Here is a 16,403-nt window from a genome sequence, read left to right as displayed (position 1 = left end):
CCGTTATGTGGAAACTTAATTACTCTGAAGACCGATGAAACGACCGCTGTCATAGCATATGACCAACTTCGACCCAAAAGAAGGTTGTAGTCTAGAGGGGCATCAACCACTTCCACATCCAGACTAACGGTTTTACCTTCTACCCCTATAGGCAATTCCTGTAGAATACCAAACGGACGGAACCCACGGCCATCAAAGGCCTTAAGGATGGTGGGGGATTGGTTCAACGAAGGAGAACCAAGGGATCTCCAACATTGAATCGACATAATACACGTAGAAGCTCCCTCATCAATCACAGTCCTATGAATAGGCCTGTTTTTGACTATCACTGGAATTTGGAAAGCCATTTGATGGGGGAGACGCGGTGTACTATTTTCTAGATCGAAGATTATTAGATTCGGGTCCTGAACATCAACAGCTCCTATAGCCGACAAAAGCAATTTTCGTTGTGCTGGGCATGATTGCAGCACTTCTAACGCCGACATTGCTGAGGGTGAAACAGCTAAGTCCTCAACAATGTTGTAATTCTGGGCCGCTCTCGCATGTGGATTGAAAGCAGACCTTCGAAGTACACCCTTGGCGGGCGGTTTAATTACTAAGTCCGGGTTAGGTTTCTCGATCTGTAGTGGATCGGAACCAGGAGCTGAGGTTGATGGGTTAGAGTGAGAAGATTCTGCTTCCTTACCATCAACAGGATTCTTACTACCATAATCTTGCGATCGAGTCGCAATCCTCACATGAGACATCATCAAAATGGGTTCTTCACTGGCATTCGAGGAAGAACCTATCATCTTATTCTCCTGCTCCGGAAATGGATTTTTTAACACAGCAGGAGTGGGAGAACCTTTGACTATTTTCACAACCTCGGCCCGATGAGGGCAATCTCTCGTAAAATGATCCTCTTCACAAATAAGACAAGGATATCGAGGTTTGCGCTTTTCGTCATTGGTTTCCGACTTTTCCGTTTTCTCCTTCGGAGCCTTGTCTGCTTTAGCCTTCTTCTTTCCTTTCTTCTTTCCACCGTTTTTTGATTTGGCCGTAGATGACTCTACAGCGTGAATATCGGCGGTAAGTTCAGGAGAAGACTCTCCTGTCGGGGAATCGGGCAAAGTGATAATAGGAGTAGTTGAAGCCTTGGAAGACTTCTTCTTGCTCTTTGTATTCACGATACCAATCATACCATCAGCGGCATGAGATCCCGAAGGAGCAGCAGCGATTTGATTCGACTTTGGAAGATCCGGAATCTTCTCGTGTAATGTACCCGACTGAGTGTAAACTAAGTCAAGGTATTGCGCCTGAGCAATGACTTGCTCCTCAGTAACTACTCCGGCCTTAGCTACATCTTCAGTAATCTTGGTAATAATGATTTAACAAACCATTCAGCTAAGATTTGGTCCGGGATAAAAACTTTCACTAGCCTTCTTCGACGTCTCCACTCATGAATGTGATCAGAAATATACGTGGAGGTTGATTGTTTTAGTGAAGTTAATAACTCCGTGCCGTTATCGTATCTGACCGGCAACTGAAAGTGAGTTAAGAACGAGGTAGCTAACTGGCTAAAATTGTAAAAAGAGGCCCGTGGTAACTCAATGTACCACTTGGCCGCGAGACCAATGAGTGTACGCTGGAAAAGACGTAAGCGGATCGAATCATCCGAGATAGAATTTGAAGCACACCAGAGGTGGTAAGTCATCACGTGATTGGACGGATCCTCTCCAGACTTACCTTCGAACTTGGGTATATCGCTGGGCAACTTATTTGGCATTGGCGGCCAGAACGGAAGATATTGAATTGGATCGTTCGTTAGGCGCGTCAAGTCTGGTAAATCCAAAGTTGCGATAAACGGTAACTGCCGGTTAGGATCTCTAAAACTCTGGGTCACAATACCGGCCCCAGGAGGAGGATATCCAGGATAACTAGGAACAGGAGTCGCATTTGGGATATTATATCCTCCTGGAAAACCAGGATTAACCGGACCGTACTGGGGTTGCTGAGGTTGTTGATAAGTGTACCCAGGATACGGTTGATACTGGTAAACCGGTTGTTGGACAGCTTGCCCAGGTTGGTACTGTCCCTGGTACGGAGGTTGAACAAATTGAGGTTGAGTAGTGACAACCGTACTTATACCAGGCTGGCCTACAGGCATCTGGACCGTGGTTTGAATCGTAGATCCAGACAACGGTAAAGATGTCTGAGGAGTGGTTACAGAGACAGTAGAAACCGGAGCCGTCGATACTCCAGAAGTAAGTATGGTAGATGTGGCGGTAGTTGCAGCAGCCGTTTGAGATGGAGTACTAGGTGCAATTGGCGGCTGAGTAACTACCGAAGTTACAGAAGTTTGAACACTTGACTGGACAGGTTGCGGTTGCTGGGGTGGACCAGAAACTACGAGTTGTCCAGCTTGAGGTACCGACTGTATACTTGGCTGCAACATCTGTTGACCCTGTGACGGATCCCACACTAACATTCCAGGGTATTGACCCATAACAGGTTGAGGATACTGAGATCCATAGCCGGATTGAGGATAGGATTGATAATTGTAAGGTGCAGTTCCCATACCTTGACCATATGATTGACCTTGAGGTGGTTGATAACCTTGACCTGAGTATTGACCTTGAGGTTGATAACCTTGAGGTAAATACGGGTACTGGGGTTGACCTTGACCTTGAGGTTGGTACCCTTGAGGTTGATACCCTTGGGGTTGCCATCCTTGAGGTTGCCATCCTTGAGGTTGATATTGATACTGAGGTTGACCTTGGGGTACATATTGAGGCTGGGGTTGACCTTGAGGTATGTATTGCCCCATAGGAGCGTACTGACCTTGAGGTTGCCCCCCAGACACGAATGAAGTACCTTGAGGTTGCCCCCCAGGCATTAACTGAGGCTGCCCCCCAGGCGGTAATTGGCCACCTTGAGGTTGGGAAACGGGAACTGAACCTGACATCATGTAAATGTCTCCTACACCCAATGGTACATTACCACTGTTTCCAACTAATAACCCATGATCAACGGGTTGAGGAGATGCCCCCGCAAAGGTACCAGAAAGAGATTGATACCCAGTGGGAACAGAAGGACCGCCATGTAAAAAAGATTCAGGACTTTGTGTAAACACGGACGACTGACCAGACATATTTACAGGAGTATGAATACCTCCAGGTGGAAAAGGAGTACGAGGTGTAGAAAAACCTAGCCCAAAGTTGTCTAAATAATTGGTTAACGAAAGGTACCAAGTAGTACTTCTAGGAGGACTGTAAAAGATAGATTCACGCTCCCTTAGATCAAGGGTAAGTTGATCTTCAGGATTAGAGACGCCTATTTCTTCCTCTGGAACAAGTTCTTCAATAGCAATCAAACCAATAGGAAGATTTTCGGTGATAATTCTTTCTATTCTCGGTGAATCAGGAACACTAGAAGTCGGAGTAACAGGTTCAGATATTTTTGGTTCTTCGCCTGTATCACTAGCAGACGAAAAACTACCAACAAGCTCAGAAACTGTAACAGCTTCGGGATTATAACCTGTCTCTAAACTTTGGTAATCTGGATGGACCACCAAGGAAGATTCTCCTTCTTCAGGTGAACCTACTCTACTGCCACTAGGAGGAGTTACAAGGACCTTCAACCCTTCGTACTGACCCGGAACGTCTTCAGGAGATCCACCCCGCGATCTACGGAGTTTTCTTAACAAATCTGTTCCGGTAACAATTTCAGGTGACTTGCCCCGAAGTCTACGGGACTGTCTCGGTAATTCCGCCACAGCTAAAAACTTTTAACTACTACACACGAAAACAAAATAAAATTTCAAATCAAACCACCTAAAGTCTCTAAAGAACCAAACAAATTTGAATCACACGCCTAAAGAATCTAGGGCGTCAAACCGAACACAAACAGTAGCCTTCGAGACCGAAAGCGCTAGTTGGTGATGAAGCCCAACCTCGCTGGATTCAGTACAGAAGTGGCGGGTGGAACAGTTACCCCAGCAACCTGCTTAATGAATAGACTGGACCAAGTTCCTCCACTTTAACCGTCTCGAGTGAAGTGAACCCCCCAGAAAATCCAAGTGAGTCTAGCCGACGTCTGCTCCAGGTACAGTGGGATCTTCCCTCCACCGTCACCTCGGTAGAATCCTAAAGATAATGGTCACTAAGGTTACCAACCGCAACAAATGCACCTGGGGGAACAGTCTAAACTCCGACAGCACGCAAGGGCAGAGTAGCAAGCTCAATCCCCTTGCCGGCTCCTTGACAATAATCCAAGGTTTACCGACAAGTGACCCCTGGCTCCTCGACAATGGTTAATCCGAGGTTTACCGTTTGTAATACGTGCGTGTCTGGCGTCGTTCCCAACGAGAGGGGATTGATCCCCTCACTGGTTCGGACACGAGCTCGTGCTTCTCCTTTAAGAGGAGCTTTCCCAGAGTACAAGTGAGACAATTGGATTTATTCTATCACAAGATAAGCTACTTGTTTGGTTTTGTTGTCTTGGAGAGTTAATTACTCACCTACTCCAAGACACTAGCCTGATCTAAATTGGTGTTTCAGAGCCCTAGTAAATAAAAGTTACTACGTCGATTTTACTTTAAGCGTTAATTTTATGGTTTTTCTTTAAAGACAAAAGGTAGTGGAAGTGAAACCAATGGTGTGTAGACTCGACTCAAACCACTACAAAGATGCACCTAAGATGATTTACGCTACTTTCCTTTTTCAATGAAATTCTTAACTAAGAGAGTTGAGAGAATGCAAATTTTAGAGAAAACAACTTCCTTAGAAAAGACAATCAAAGAAACAATTCTCTTTTTCTTTTCAAGCATGCAAACATGACCACTCTTTACGTGCACGAAAAACTCTTTTTCTTTCAAAACTTTTCAAAGCTACTTGAAACAAAACTTTTCAAAGGAGATGTTTTTGTATTTTCTCTTTTTAATAAAGCATATAAACCTATCTTAACTAAAAAATAATTTCAAAAGCTACAAAATCTATGAAAACTTGACTCACAAGTAAATCAAAAGAGAAATTACTCTAAGCAAACCTAACAAGGCAAAAGCTCACAAAGATGATTCTAGGTTGTTTTACTTGATCAAAATCAAATCAAGGACCAGCCAATGTAGAATCAAAGACTAGTCAAAACAAAACTCAAATCTTTTTGTTCTTTTTGTAAAATGGAATTCAAGACTTAAACAACAAGCACTTCGAAATTGGCCCAAAAGACAACTCAATGGTAAGTTGCTCTCACAGGTAGACTTTATGACAGGTCTGACTTCTTAGAATGTTGACAAAACCAGAGAGATCTTGACAACTTCTACCGCCAAAGTCACTACAAGACCTACTCAAAATCAAACCCTAGGGCTTACACTTCGATGAAATCCACTAAAACACTCAATGCTATCGAAACAAGTTCAGGTGAAGATCTTTGACAAGGGACTAATGAATCTGGGCAGTAAAAACTAAGAAAAAAACAAAATCTAAGAGCAAAAAATGCAAAAAATGGAATTTTCTCAAATTTTAGCAGGGGACGCAGGCAACCTGTTAGCACAGGTGCGGGCCCGCTCTGTGCACACAGCAAAAGTGCGTCTAGGGACGCACTGTGCAGCACTCAGAGGGTGCGTCCTACTGAAAAACTCAAGAAAAATCAAAATAAAACTAATCCTAAGCTAACCCACCCAAAGACAAAGTCACATAGCCAAAACCAGAAAAATAAACCAATTTTCTCAAAGCAAAGTTCACACAAAGGAAAAGACTTTTCTCATTAATGGAATCCCCAGCGGAGTCGCTAATTTGTCACACGGAATCAGTCAAAAGTGTGGACACAACCGACCTTCCTAGAAGTCTAAGACATTCTAATGACAAACAAAACAAACTAGAGCTATCCTTCTCTAAACATGCATTATGATATGAGAAATCAAGTGTTTCGTTCTTACCTTTGTCCAAACGCTGTTGTAGAAGTCCAAGCTTTGTTGATCTGGATGAGCTCCTCCTTTTCTCCAAAACCTGCAATCACCAACAGTCAAACAATTAAATAGCACCTGATTATAACATAAAACAAAGCATATTCAACATATAGACCAAGGAGTACATGAAATAACTCACAAACAACAAGTTATTGAGAAGAATGGACCAATTTGCATTAAAGGTAATCAAAAGGAACCATTACAACCTGAGCCTTGGTGTTGTGCAAGCTCCTTCCGGGGTCCACAAGAGTCTTCCTTTACTTTGACAAAGCTCACCCACTGATCCAGGTGGATATTGGTGGCCACCTGCCAAGTCCACCTGGACCCCCACCATTGTCTTTCTCAGCATTTTCGGTTTCCTTAATTGTAGCACAACTTACTATTTTTAGCAGTTTTTCGGGTCCTGAACTTCCGGAGCCGTTTTGAGGCCCTAAACGACGTTTTTTGGGGAATCCGAGGGCAACACCAGTCCATTGGAATGGACTGGTGTTGCCCGTTCCAACAATGATAGTGCTCGGATAGATCTTTGTAATGAGCTATTGTACGCGTCAAACGGAGATCATATGCCAAAGTTACGACCCCGGGAAGTTGATGTACCAACTTACCCCCAAACGGGGCCCACAGTTTGGCGTTTCATCTCCTAGGGTTAGGTTTTGGAATGTTAAGGGTTTTTCCATTGTTTCTCAACAATAAATAGGCCTTCGAGCCTCATTGTAACACAGTTCAGAGGCATGTAGCCATCACATCTCTTCTCAGAGATAAGCTACCATCGCCCTAGCTAGTTTATTGCCATTTCTGTTTGTAAGCATATTTCAGTATTTTCCATTAATGAAATGAAGTATTATTTCCGCTGCATCTTTGTGTATATGGTTATCTCTGTAATTTGTTGCGTTCCTGTTTAAATCTGGATCAGTGGTATCAGAGCGGTCTGCTTTTTCTCTGTTTTTCTTTGCATGTCCCCAACAAGGTCGGGATATAAGGAGTTAGGGCTTGAACTGGTTGAACCTTTGCAAGACCAGCCTCGCAAATCCCGACGGCCTCCCATGGCGGACGAGAAGAAAGACGAGGGGGCAGGAGATCCCATCAAAATCTTGCTCGAAGAAGCGCTCGAGCGACAACGGAACGCGATGATGGACAGCTTTGCGCAGATCCTTCAGCGGCTACCCAGAAGCGGCGCATCGGCTTCCAGCAGCTCCTCTGGAAACGCCACACCCTTTAAGGTACAAGTTAATTTTGAAATCCCCATATTCGAGGGTCAGATAGACGTCGATGCCGTAGATAAATGGTTAAATCTGCTAGAGGGTTATTTTTCTGTTCATGAATTTTCGAGTCGGGAAAAGATTGTTTTTGCTCTTCTCAAAGCAGCCCCCCACGTCAAGGACTGGTGGGAAACCTACTGCGAGCAGAAGGATGAAAGTACTGGCTCACTATTTTCAGCCGCACCCACCTGGGATTCGTTTCGGGATGCCATCAAGGAGCAGTACTACCCTGTCGGAAGCTATGAGGATGAATACATAAAGTGGACCACGCTGCGGCAGGGAAGGGACCAAGACGTGCCGGAGTTCACCAATCTTTTCCATACCCTTCGCACAAAGTTGGGTATCAAGGATTCAGAGCAACATTTGATACTCAAATACCGTGGCTGCCTGCACAAGTACATCCAGGAAGAAATACAGTTCCTAAACATCCCCTCGCTCGGCGCAGCATACCGGTATGCCGTCAAGGTCGAGCAGAAGTTTAAACAAAAGAAGCGAGACTTTGGATCTGCGAATCCAAAGCAGGGGAAAGGTGCCCCTAAACCACAGAACAAAGGACAAAGCCAAGGCGGGACAGCCCAAGACAACCAGCCGAAGCTGCAAGCAAAGAGCAACGCCGCGAAGCCGAGAAAGGACACTGGAAAATGGTGCGAGTTCCATAAGAGCTCCACTCACAACACAAGTGAGTGTCGGGCCAAGCAGTCACTGGTGGCTGAGCTAAAGGTTTCAGAATCAGATGCATGTTCCGACTCTGAGTCAGAACCCGATAAGGGGTATGAAAAAGGGAAGCAGATCATTGATGCGGATCCCAGCGCCACTGTTGCTACCGCAAAGATCCAGAAAAATGAACCCGAAGATCCAGAGGAGGAGGAGCGTCTCTTCCACTCCCAGATGTGGGTAAAGGGCTCCCCGATACAGTTCATTGTTGATAGCGGGAGTCAAAAGAACCTCATTTCGGCAGAGGTCGTGAAGCGGTTGGGCTTACCGACCACAGCACATCCACAACCATACACCATTGGGTGGCTTCACCAAGGGCGAGATCTTCGCGTGAGCCAGCAGTGTCGCCTTCCATACAACATCAAGCCCTTCACGGATGAGGTATTGTGTGACATTGCTCCCCTTGAAGTTTGTGATGTATTACTAGGACAACCATACTTGTGGAAGCGACATGCTGTGTATGAATCAAGGCCCCGTGCTGTTATTATTACATTGGGAAATAAGTTGTTCAGGATACCAGAGGTAGCACCACCTGCCGCCATCTCTTTGATTACTGCAAAACAATGCAGTAAGATCATTTCCAAAACCAGGAAATTTGTTTCCTGATGATACGCCCTCAAGGGAAGAAGAAGACAGTGGCCGCGGCCTCCAAACGGGGTCCCTCTGCACGGCAGCTACAGATGGACAAGATTGTGGAGGAGTACGAAGACATCTTCACCTCCCCGGCAGGGGTTCCTCTGCACTGTCAAGTCAAGCACTCCATCGATCTGACCCCAGGTGCGCCGCTACCCAATGGACCAATTTATCGGCGCTCCGTTCTGGAGAACAATGAAATCAAGAGGCAGATTCAGGAGCTCCTGCAGAAAGGTCACATCCGTCCGAGTTCTTCGCCCTGTGGGAGCCCGATAGTGTTGGTACAGAAGAAGGATGGGACGTGGAGACTCTGTATTGACTATCGGGCGCTGAACAAGATCACTGTCCGTAATAGGTACCCGATCCCGCGGATTGATGACCTCCTAGACCAACTAAAGGGGGCGAAATATTTCAGCAAGATCGATCTGAAGTCAGGATATCACCAGGTACCAATTGAACCCTCAGATGTGTGGAAGACTGCCTTCAAATCCAAGGAGGGCCTCTTCGAATGGTTGGTCATGCCTTTCGGATTGACGAATGCTCCTGCAACCTTTATGAGGCTAATGGATGACATCTTGCGGCCATTCACCAACTCCTTTGTAGTAGTATACTTGGATGACATTCTGATCTTCAGCCAGAGTTGGGAAGAGCACCTCCACCACATCCGACAGGTTCTCCAAACACTGCGGCAACACAAGCTATGTGCCAATTTGGAGAAATGCACTTTTGGCATGACCGAGGTTCAGTATCTGGGATACATCATTGATGAACAGGGGGTGCATGTCGATCCAGCCAAGGTCCAAGTCATTCGGGATTGGCCCTCTCCAACCACTCTAACAGAGCTCCGCAGCTTTCTAGGTCTTGCCAACTTCTACCGCAGGTTTGTGTTGGGATTTTCTCATATTTCTTGGCCCTTGAGTCAAGTCACCAAGGGCGGGGCGAAAGCAAAATTCTTTTGGTCTGAATCTCAACAGAAGGCATTCAGGGAGTTGAAGGATCGCCTCTGCACGGCACCAGTGCTCGCGTTACCAGATTTACAACAACCATTTGAGGTCGAGACAGATGCCTCTGACTATGCTATTGGGGCAGTCCTTACTCAACATGGACATCCAGTGGCATATCACAGTGAAACACTTTCAGACACAGTCCGGAAGTACCCCACTTATGATAAAGAGATGTATTCCATTGTACAGGCCTGCCGACAATGGAAGCATTACATTTTGGGGAAGGAAACGGTCATCCACACAGACCACCGACCTCTGCAGTTCATACAGACCCAAGGGAAATTGCAGAATGATCGCCATCAGAAGTGGTCTACATACCTGCAACAGTTTCACTTGAATATCAAGTATAAAAAGGGCAGCACCAATAATGTTGCAGATTGCCTCAGTCGACCACCGATCATGGCGCTAACCACCGTGCTCAACTCTTGCGGGCACGAGACTTCTGATTGGCCACTTCTCTACAAAAGCGACCCAGAATTCGGCCACACATACCAGACACTCTTGGAGGGTCGGCAGGTTGCAGATTTTCACCTCCAGGATGCCCTATTATGCCACCTCGGTCACCTTTGTGTTCCTTCAAGCGAGCGTGCCAAGATGATTTGGGAAGCACACTACAGTCGGGCTGCTGGGCATTTCGGGGTCGAGAAAACAGTGGCAGTACTGCAAAACTATTTCTATTGGCCGAATCTTCGACAGGATGTTGGGAAGTACATCCGATCATGTACTGCCTGTGCCATTGCCAAACCGACCATTAAGAAGCAAGGCCTCTATACCCCGTTGCCTACCCCTAGTCGACCTTGGGAATCCATCTCCATGGATTACATGTCAGGCCTTCCTTCCACTAAGCATGGAAATGACTGTGTTTTTGTGGTCGTCGACAGGTTCTCAAAGATGGCCATTATGATGGCCTGCAAGAAGAATATCACAGCAGAAGCCACTGCTAAACTCTTCTTTGAACGAGTGTGGGTGCACTTTGGGATCCCACAGTCTATCATCTCAGATCGGGACAGTCGGTTTCTCAGCACCTTTTGGTCCAGTCTCTGGTCAATGCTGGACACCAAACTCACGAAGTCCACAGCCTTCCATCCTCAAACTGATGGCCAGACAGAGGTTGTCAATAGGATGATTGTGCACATTCTGCGCATGTATAACTCAAAGCATCCACGCACATGGGACGAGAGCCTCCCCTACGTTCAGCACAGCTACAACCGAGCTCTTCACAGCTCCACTGGCCATAGCCCTTTTCAGGTGGGTTTGGGATTCCAGCCACTATGCCCCATTGATGTGGCCATGCCACTTGCAGCTACTCACATGAATTCAGCTCATGTCCAGTCCGAAACAGATAAGGCCACCAGCTTCATTGAGCGCATCCAACATATTCGCCAGCAGGTCCATGACATTCTTGAGAAATCAAATGCCAAGTACAAGCAGCGACATGATCAACATCGGGTGCCACACAAGTTTCAGGTGGGCGACAAAGTCTGGTTGCATTTGCAAAAGGAACGCCTTACTGGAGCCTATCGGAAATTGAGACCACTCCGATATGGTCCTTACACCATTACTAAGGCTATGGGAGACAATGCATTTGAGCTCAGCATTCCCCCATTCCTTGGCCTGCACCCAGTATTTAATGTGGACCGCCTTCGGCCATACTTTCCACCATTGCTAGACACATCCGACATTGCAGAACAGCTCAAACCCACAGAATTAAATCCAGATTGCATGGAACAAGCTGCAACTGATCGGATCATGGACACACAGATCAAGAACACTCGCCAACAGAATATCCAACTGTATCGAGTTGTCAAAGCGGGCCAACTCCTTCAGCAGGGCAAGTGGCTCACCAGGGAACAAGTTCAGCAGAAGTTTCCTCATCTCATGGAGGAGCTCAACGCAATGGGGACCATTGCTTCCTAAGGGGGGAGGAATGATCCAGGTGGATATTGGTGGCCACCTGCCAAGTCCACCTGGACCCCCACCATTGTCTTTCTCAGCATTTTCAGTTTCCTTAATTGTAGCACAACTTACTATTTTTAGCAGTTTTTCGGGTCCTGAACTTCCGGAGCCGTTTTGAGGCCCTAAACGACGTTTTTTGGGGAATCCGAGGGCAACACGAGTCCATGGAATGGACTGGTGTTGCCTATTCCAACAATGATAGTGCTCGGATAGATCTTTCTAATGAGCTATTGTACGCGTCAAACAGAGATCATATGCCAAAGTTACGACCCCGGGAAGTTGATGTACCAACTTACCCCCAAACGGGGCCCACAGTTTGGCGTTTCATCTCCTAGGGTTAGGTTTTGGAATGTTAAGGGTTTTTCCATTGTTTCTCAACAATAAATAGGCCTTCGAGCCTCATTGTAACACAGTTCAGAGGCATGTAGCCATCACATCTCTTCTCAGAGATAAGCTACCATCGCCCTAGCTAGTTTATTGCCATTTCTGTTTGTAAGCATATTTCAGTATTTTCCATTAATGAAATGAAGTATTATTTTCGCTGCATCTTTGTGTATATGGTTATCTCTGTAATTTGTTGCGTTCTTGTTTAAATCCGGATCACCCACTTCCAAATAGAACAAGCAAAGATGGCAATCTCTCCTCACAAGCTTCTAAATGGGAGTCCTAATTCCTGCAGCATTTACCCTTAGAAATGTATAGCTTTCAACCTCTTCTCCTTCTGGCCCAATGCCTGTATTTATAGTGTTCAAGAGGAAGTTAATCAGGTCCACCATCAATGGGATAGTCCCCTCTTTGGATGGGATAGCTCCCCTATTGATGGGATAAGTTCCTCTTTGGTAGGAGTGCATGAACCATCTGGAGGCGCTCAATACACGTCGAACAACCTTCTAGAATGCTCTAGAAATGACCACAAGTGACTTTTTAAAGATGAAACTTGCGCATTTTAACCTTTTCAGGGGGACGCACCTGCACCTTTACATACAAAGCGTCCAAAGACGCAGCTTTTGTGAACCTTGGGTGCATCCCCGCAGGTAAGGTTGAGAGAACCTGCGTCCCCAGAGATAAATACATTTAGAAAGACTTTCTCTCTTTTTTGGAGTTTGACATGGAGAGCAGAGGCATAAGACTTGCCTAAGAGGGTAGTATGACTATTGATAGAGTCATCCTAACTGTAAATAGTCATGGTGACATTTTTTAGTGTAACACTTATATTAACAGCTCCACTATCTAGGTACCACACACTACCCATCACCGATGTCACCATGCAAGAGATGAGGGTAAAATCTAGTTCAAATTGTGAAGCAAGAGCTTCACCTGTGACTCCTCCTGAGGGCTTCTTATTGTCCTTCTTGTGTGGACACTTTGTGGCATAGTGTCCCAACTTGTGAAAATGAAAACATTTTTATCTTCGACATTTCCTTCTCCTTTCTGTCCTGACTTGAATCTAATTTAGAATGGGATAACTTCCCCTTCCCTTTATTTGCCTTTCCAACTAAGGCACAATTCTCCTCATCATAATGTTTGGATGAGGATCCATCTCTGGTGCGATTGGTATCTTCTCCCTCCCATTCCTAGTAGTTGTGCAAGCTCTTGGGAAGTCCTATAAGTGCTAGGCTCACTAGATATTCTTCAACAACTATAACACTGACACTTCCAAGCTCATCCTGACATTGGGTGGACTTGGTCAAGTGCTTCAATATTGTGTTGCCTTCTCCATCTTGATATTTCTGAGATTTTCCTTCAGTGCTAGCTTCCTTTGGTCATTGTTGTTTTGAAACAGGTTTGTCAAGGCCTTTCACATTGCAAATGGAGTTTCCTTAGTATATATATTTGAGACAATATGATATCGAGCTCCTTCTAGGATAATCCTTCTTATCTTTTCCACACATTCTCTCCACTCTGCCAGATTCTGAGCATCAGTTGGCATAGGAATATCTTTGTCTATGGATTCCTTAAGGCCATTGTCTTCCAACACTACCTCCATCTTATCCTTCCAAGAAATATAGTTCTAACTATGCTCAAGGGCATATTCGAGTCTCAATCCATAGAACGACATCTCGCTAGCTCGAAAGTATGATACTGCAAATTCGATTTCTCCTACAAAAGGGAAACTCATATTCTCCTCTTCTATATTGATTTTTAGTCTTATACCATGTAGAAATTCCTTATAGATTCAAACTATAGATTGTAATATGCTAAAATACTTTACTTGAATCTATTGTACTCATCATTGGAAACAATAAACAATCGATGAAATCACAAGCATAAAAGAGAAAGAATTGAATCAAACATAGCACAATAATGTTCTAGGGAAAGCCACAACTAGAAATACCTGCTATATATATATTAATCAGAAAGTATGAGAAGATTAAAATTCTTTTCTTAAACCCAAGAAACCTCTACACTATCTCTATCTATCTCACTGCTTCCCAGACAAGCTCAAGCTACTTAACCAATTCTGCTACCTGTCGAGCTCCTATATACTTGCTTGGTTTCCTTGGAAATTAGCCCATATTTAATTGGGAAATTCCACAATTATGAATTGCACAATCATCATAGACCTTCCTCTAATTGCATGCACCACCTGTACAATTCAAATGATTATACGACTGATAGTACATTGTTCCTAAACTCAAATTTCAACTCAGTCTTTCTCTTATTTGACATGCATGAGTTAATTGTGAGTGAATTTTTAGTTTACTGGTTGACCAATGCTAGTTACACCCCACTACAACATGCTACACCCCATTACTGGATCTCCCACTAATTCCTCAATTAGTTGGAAGTAGTTTAACTGACTTTAACTTATTTAGACTGAATTAAATAATTACAACTCAAAATAAACTCAACCAGAGCTCCTAAAAAGTAAGAGACACTCTACATGATTCAAGTTAGACCCTCAACTTGAATTAAGTGATCCAACTAAGTCAAATTAACTTAGTTATCTATTACAAGTTGTCATAAAATGTGGAATTACAATTTAATCCTTAATTTAATTCAAGGACAAAATTAAATTAGGATATTATTGTTGCATTTTCAACACAAATACACCAAAATACAAACTAAAATAATGAGAAAATGTGTGAAATGATGAATAATTACCTTAGTAAATCGTAATTGCTAAATGCTTGATATTGATAAGAATATTAACAAAGTACAAGAAAATGGAAAGTGAAACATAAGGTAATATGCCAAAAAGGGTGTTTAAAAGGTGCAATAGACAGGTTAAGGTTGAGACTTGTCACAATGATAATAATAAAATGGATGTTGTAAAAATAAATAAATCCATTTTAGTGTTCATCGATGGGTTTTAGTGATGACACAATTAAAAATTCTTTAAAAGAAAATTACAATTGCATTGATTTCAATAATGCAATAATTCACCCTGATCGGCATGCGAGCTAGGTCAGGTTGGACTGTGGGATTCTCATCGCCATGGTAACCAGTTCAAAGATAATAAAGGATGGGGGGCAGCATGGCCACCCCATCACATGCATTCGCATGTGTAAATATGTAGACAAGTACGTTGATTTAAATTAGGGAAGATCTTCTGCAAGGCGAAATATGGTAAGATGGCAAGAGGAAGCTATTGAGCACTACTCCAAGGGTAGTTTGAGCATAACACCAACCCTTGCTGTGAGTAGAGAAGCCAAGATATTACTGGTATGAGCAGAATTTGGACATCCATCCCGGTCTAGAAGACCAGATTCAGGCACCAGGGAATGAGTGCTCGTGGGTATGTAATAATTCCTCTTCCCCTCCCCTTGATTCTCATGGGTATCAAGGAGGATGGTAAGCTAAAATAATGGTTAATCTCTTATCTAGTAAACCAATAGGTGCCTTTGTGGCATGTTTGGAAATGGTTTCATAGATATTGTTTTTATTGTCCTATGGCTCTATATTTAAATCAATTTGTGTTGAATGGTTGTGTCTGGAGAAAGACCTTAAATGGGAATTATGGCTCCATCCCATGGCTGATGGGTAGTTCTTGACACACCCACAATAGGGAGGTGTAGTTTTAGAGGCCCTTGTCATATGATCCTGGGAATTATCTTGCAAAGGTTAGAATTTGGGCTAGAGGGTCAACTCAAGGCACTCAGCCAGGGGCTAGGAACCACTAGGAGAGGAAACCCTTCCTTGCATTCCTCACAGTGGTTGTAGGGATGATACCTGGAGAATTACCTTTGGTTTTTTTGTTAATTATGGTGTTTGTGACATGCATGTTGGAAATCCCACTATTTGTGGAGTAATTTGAAGGAATTTTGTGGCACACATGATATGACATTATAGATGTTCAATGCTAACTCAACCTGTTGTGTGTCATCCTGCTAATGTGTTGTTTATAAGACTAGCTTTAGCCAAAGAATATTCCAAGGAACCTAACTACCATTACTCTAGATAGAACCATGAGTTTCATAGGAGCTACAAGTTAAAGAAATGGATAGGTCGTGTGGGAATTTAACACTGGGTCTCCACTACGTCAGGTCGAAGTTGTGAACCAAACAAAAGAAGTGGAGATAGAGGTCAACATCGTGCTGATAGAGGGAGGGGATGCAGAAGTGGGTCTCATTCTGAGGTGGAGACAACAGTAACATACAGAGCCTTGTCCTCGTCGACAAAATGGGTTAGAATGGAAGAATGGGAGGACATGATGAATTCAGTCTCGAAACCAAGCAAGGAAGAGCTAGTTCAATATTGGGGAGACATTGTTATTGACTCGGGACACACTAGAGGGTGAATAAATATTTTTACACAGATTTTGCTTCTATACTAGCAAATGAAGACCCTGATGGTAAAAGTAATGACAACAAAACAAGAAGATCCAAGGTCATCTCAAGTAGAAATAACTTTGCTTCCACAAGACATGTAGCAGATGAAATTTGACCTAAA

The sequence above is a fragment of the Pinus tabuliformis genome, chromosome 2_2 (assembly GCF_031772625.1).
Source record: "Pinus tabuliformis cultivar Carrire ecotype Pingquan chromosome 2_2, CPIR1, whole genome shotgun sequence".
In the NCBI taxonomy this organism is placed as follows: domain Eukaryota; kingdom Viridiplantae; phylum Streptophyta; class Pinopsida; order Pinales; family Pinaceae; genus Pinus; species Pinus tabuliformis.
Note: the sequence above shows the minus strand (reverse complement) of the source record.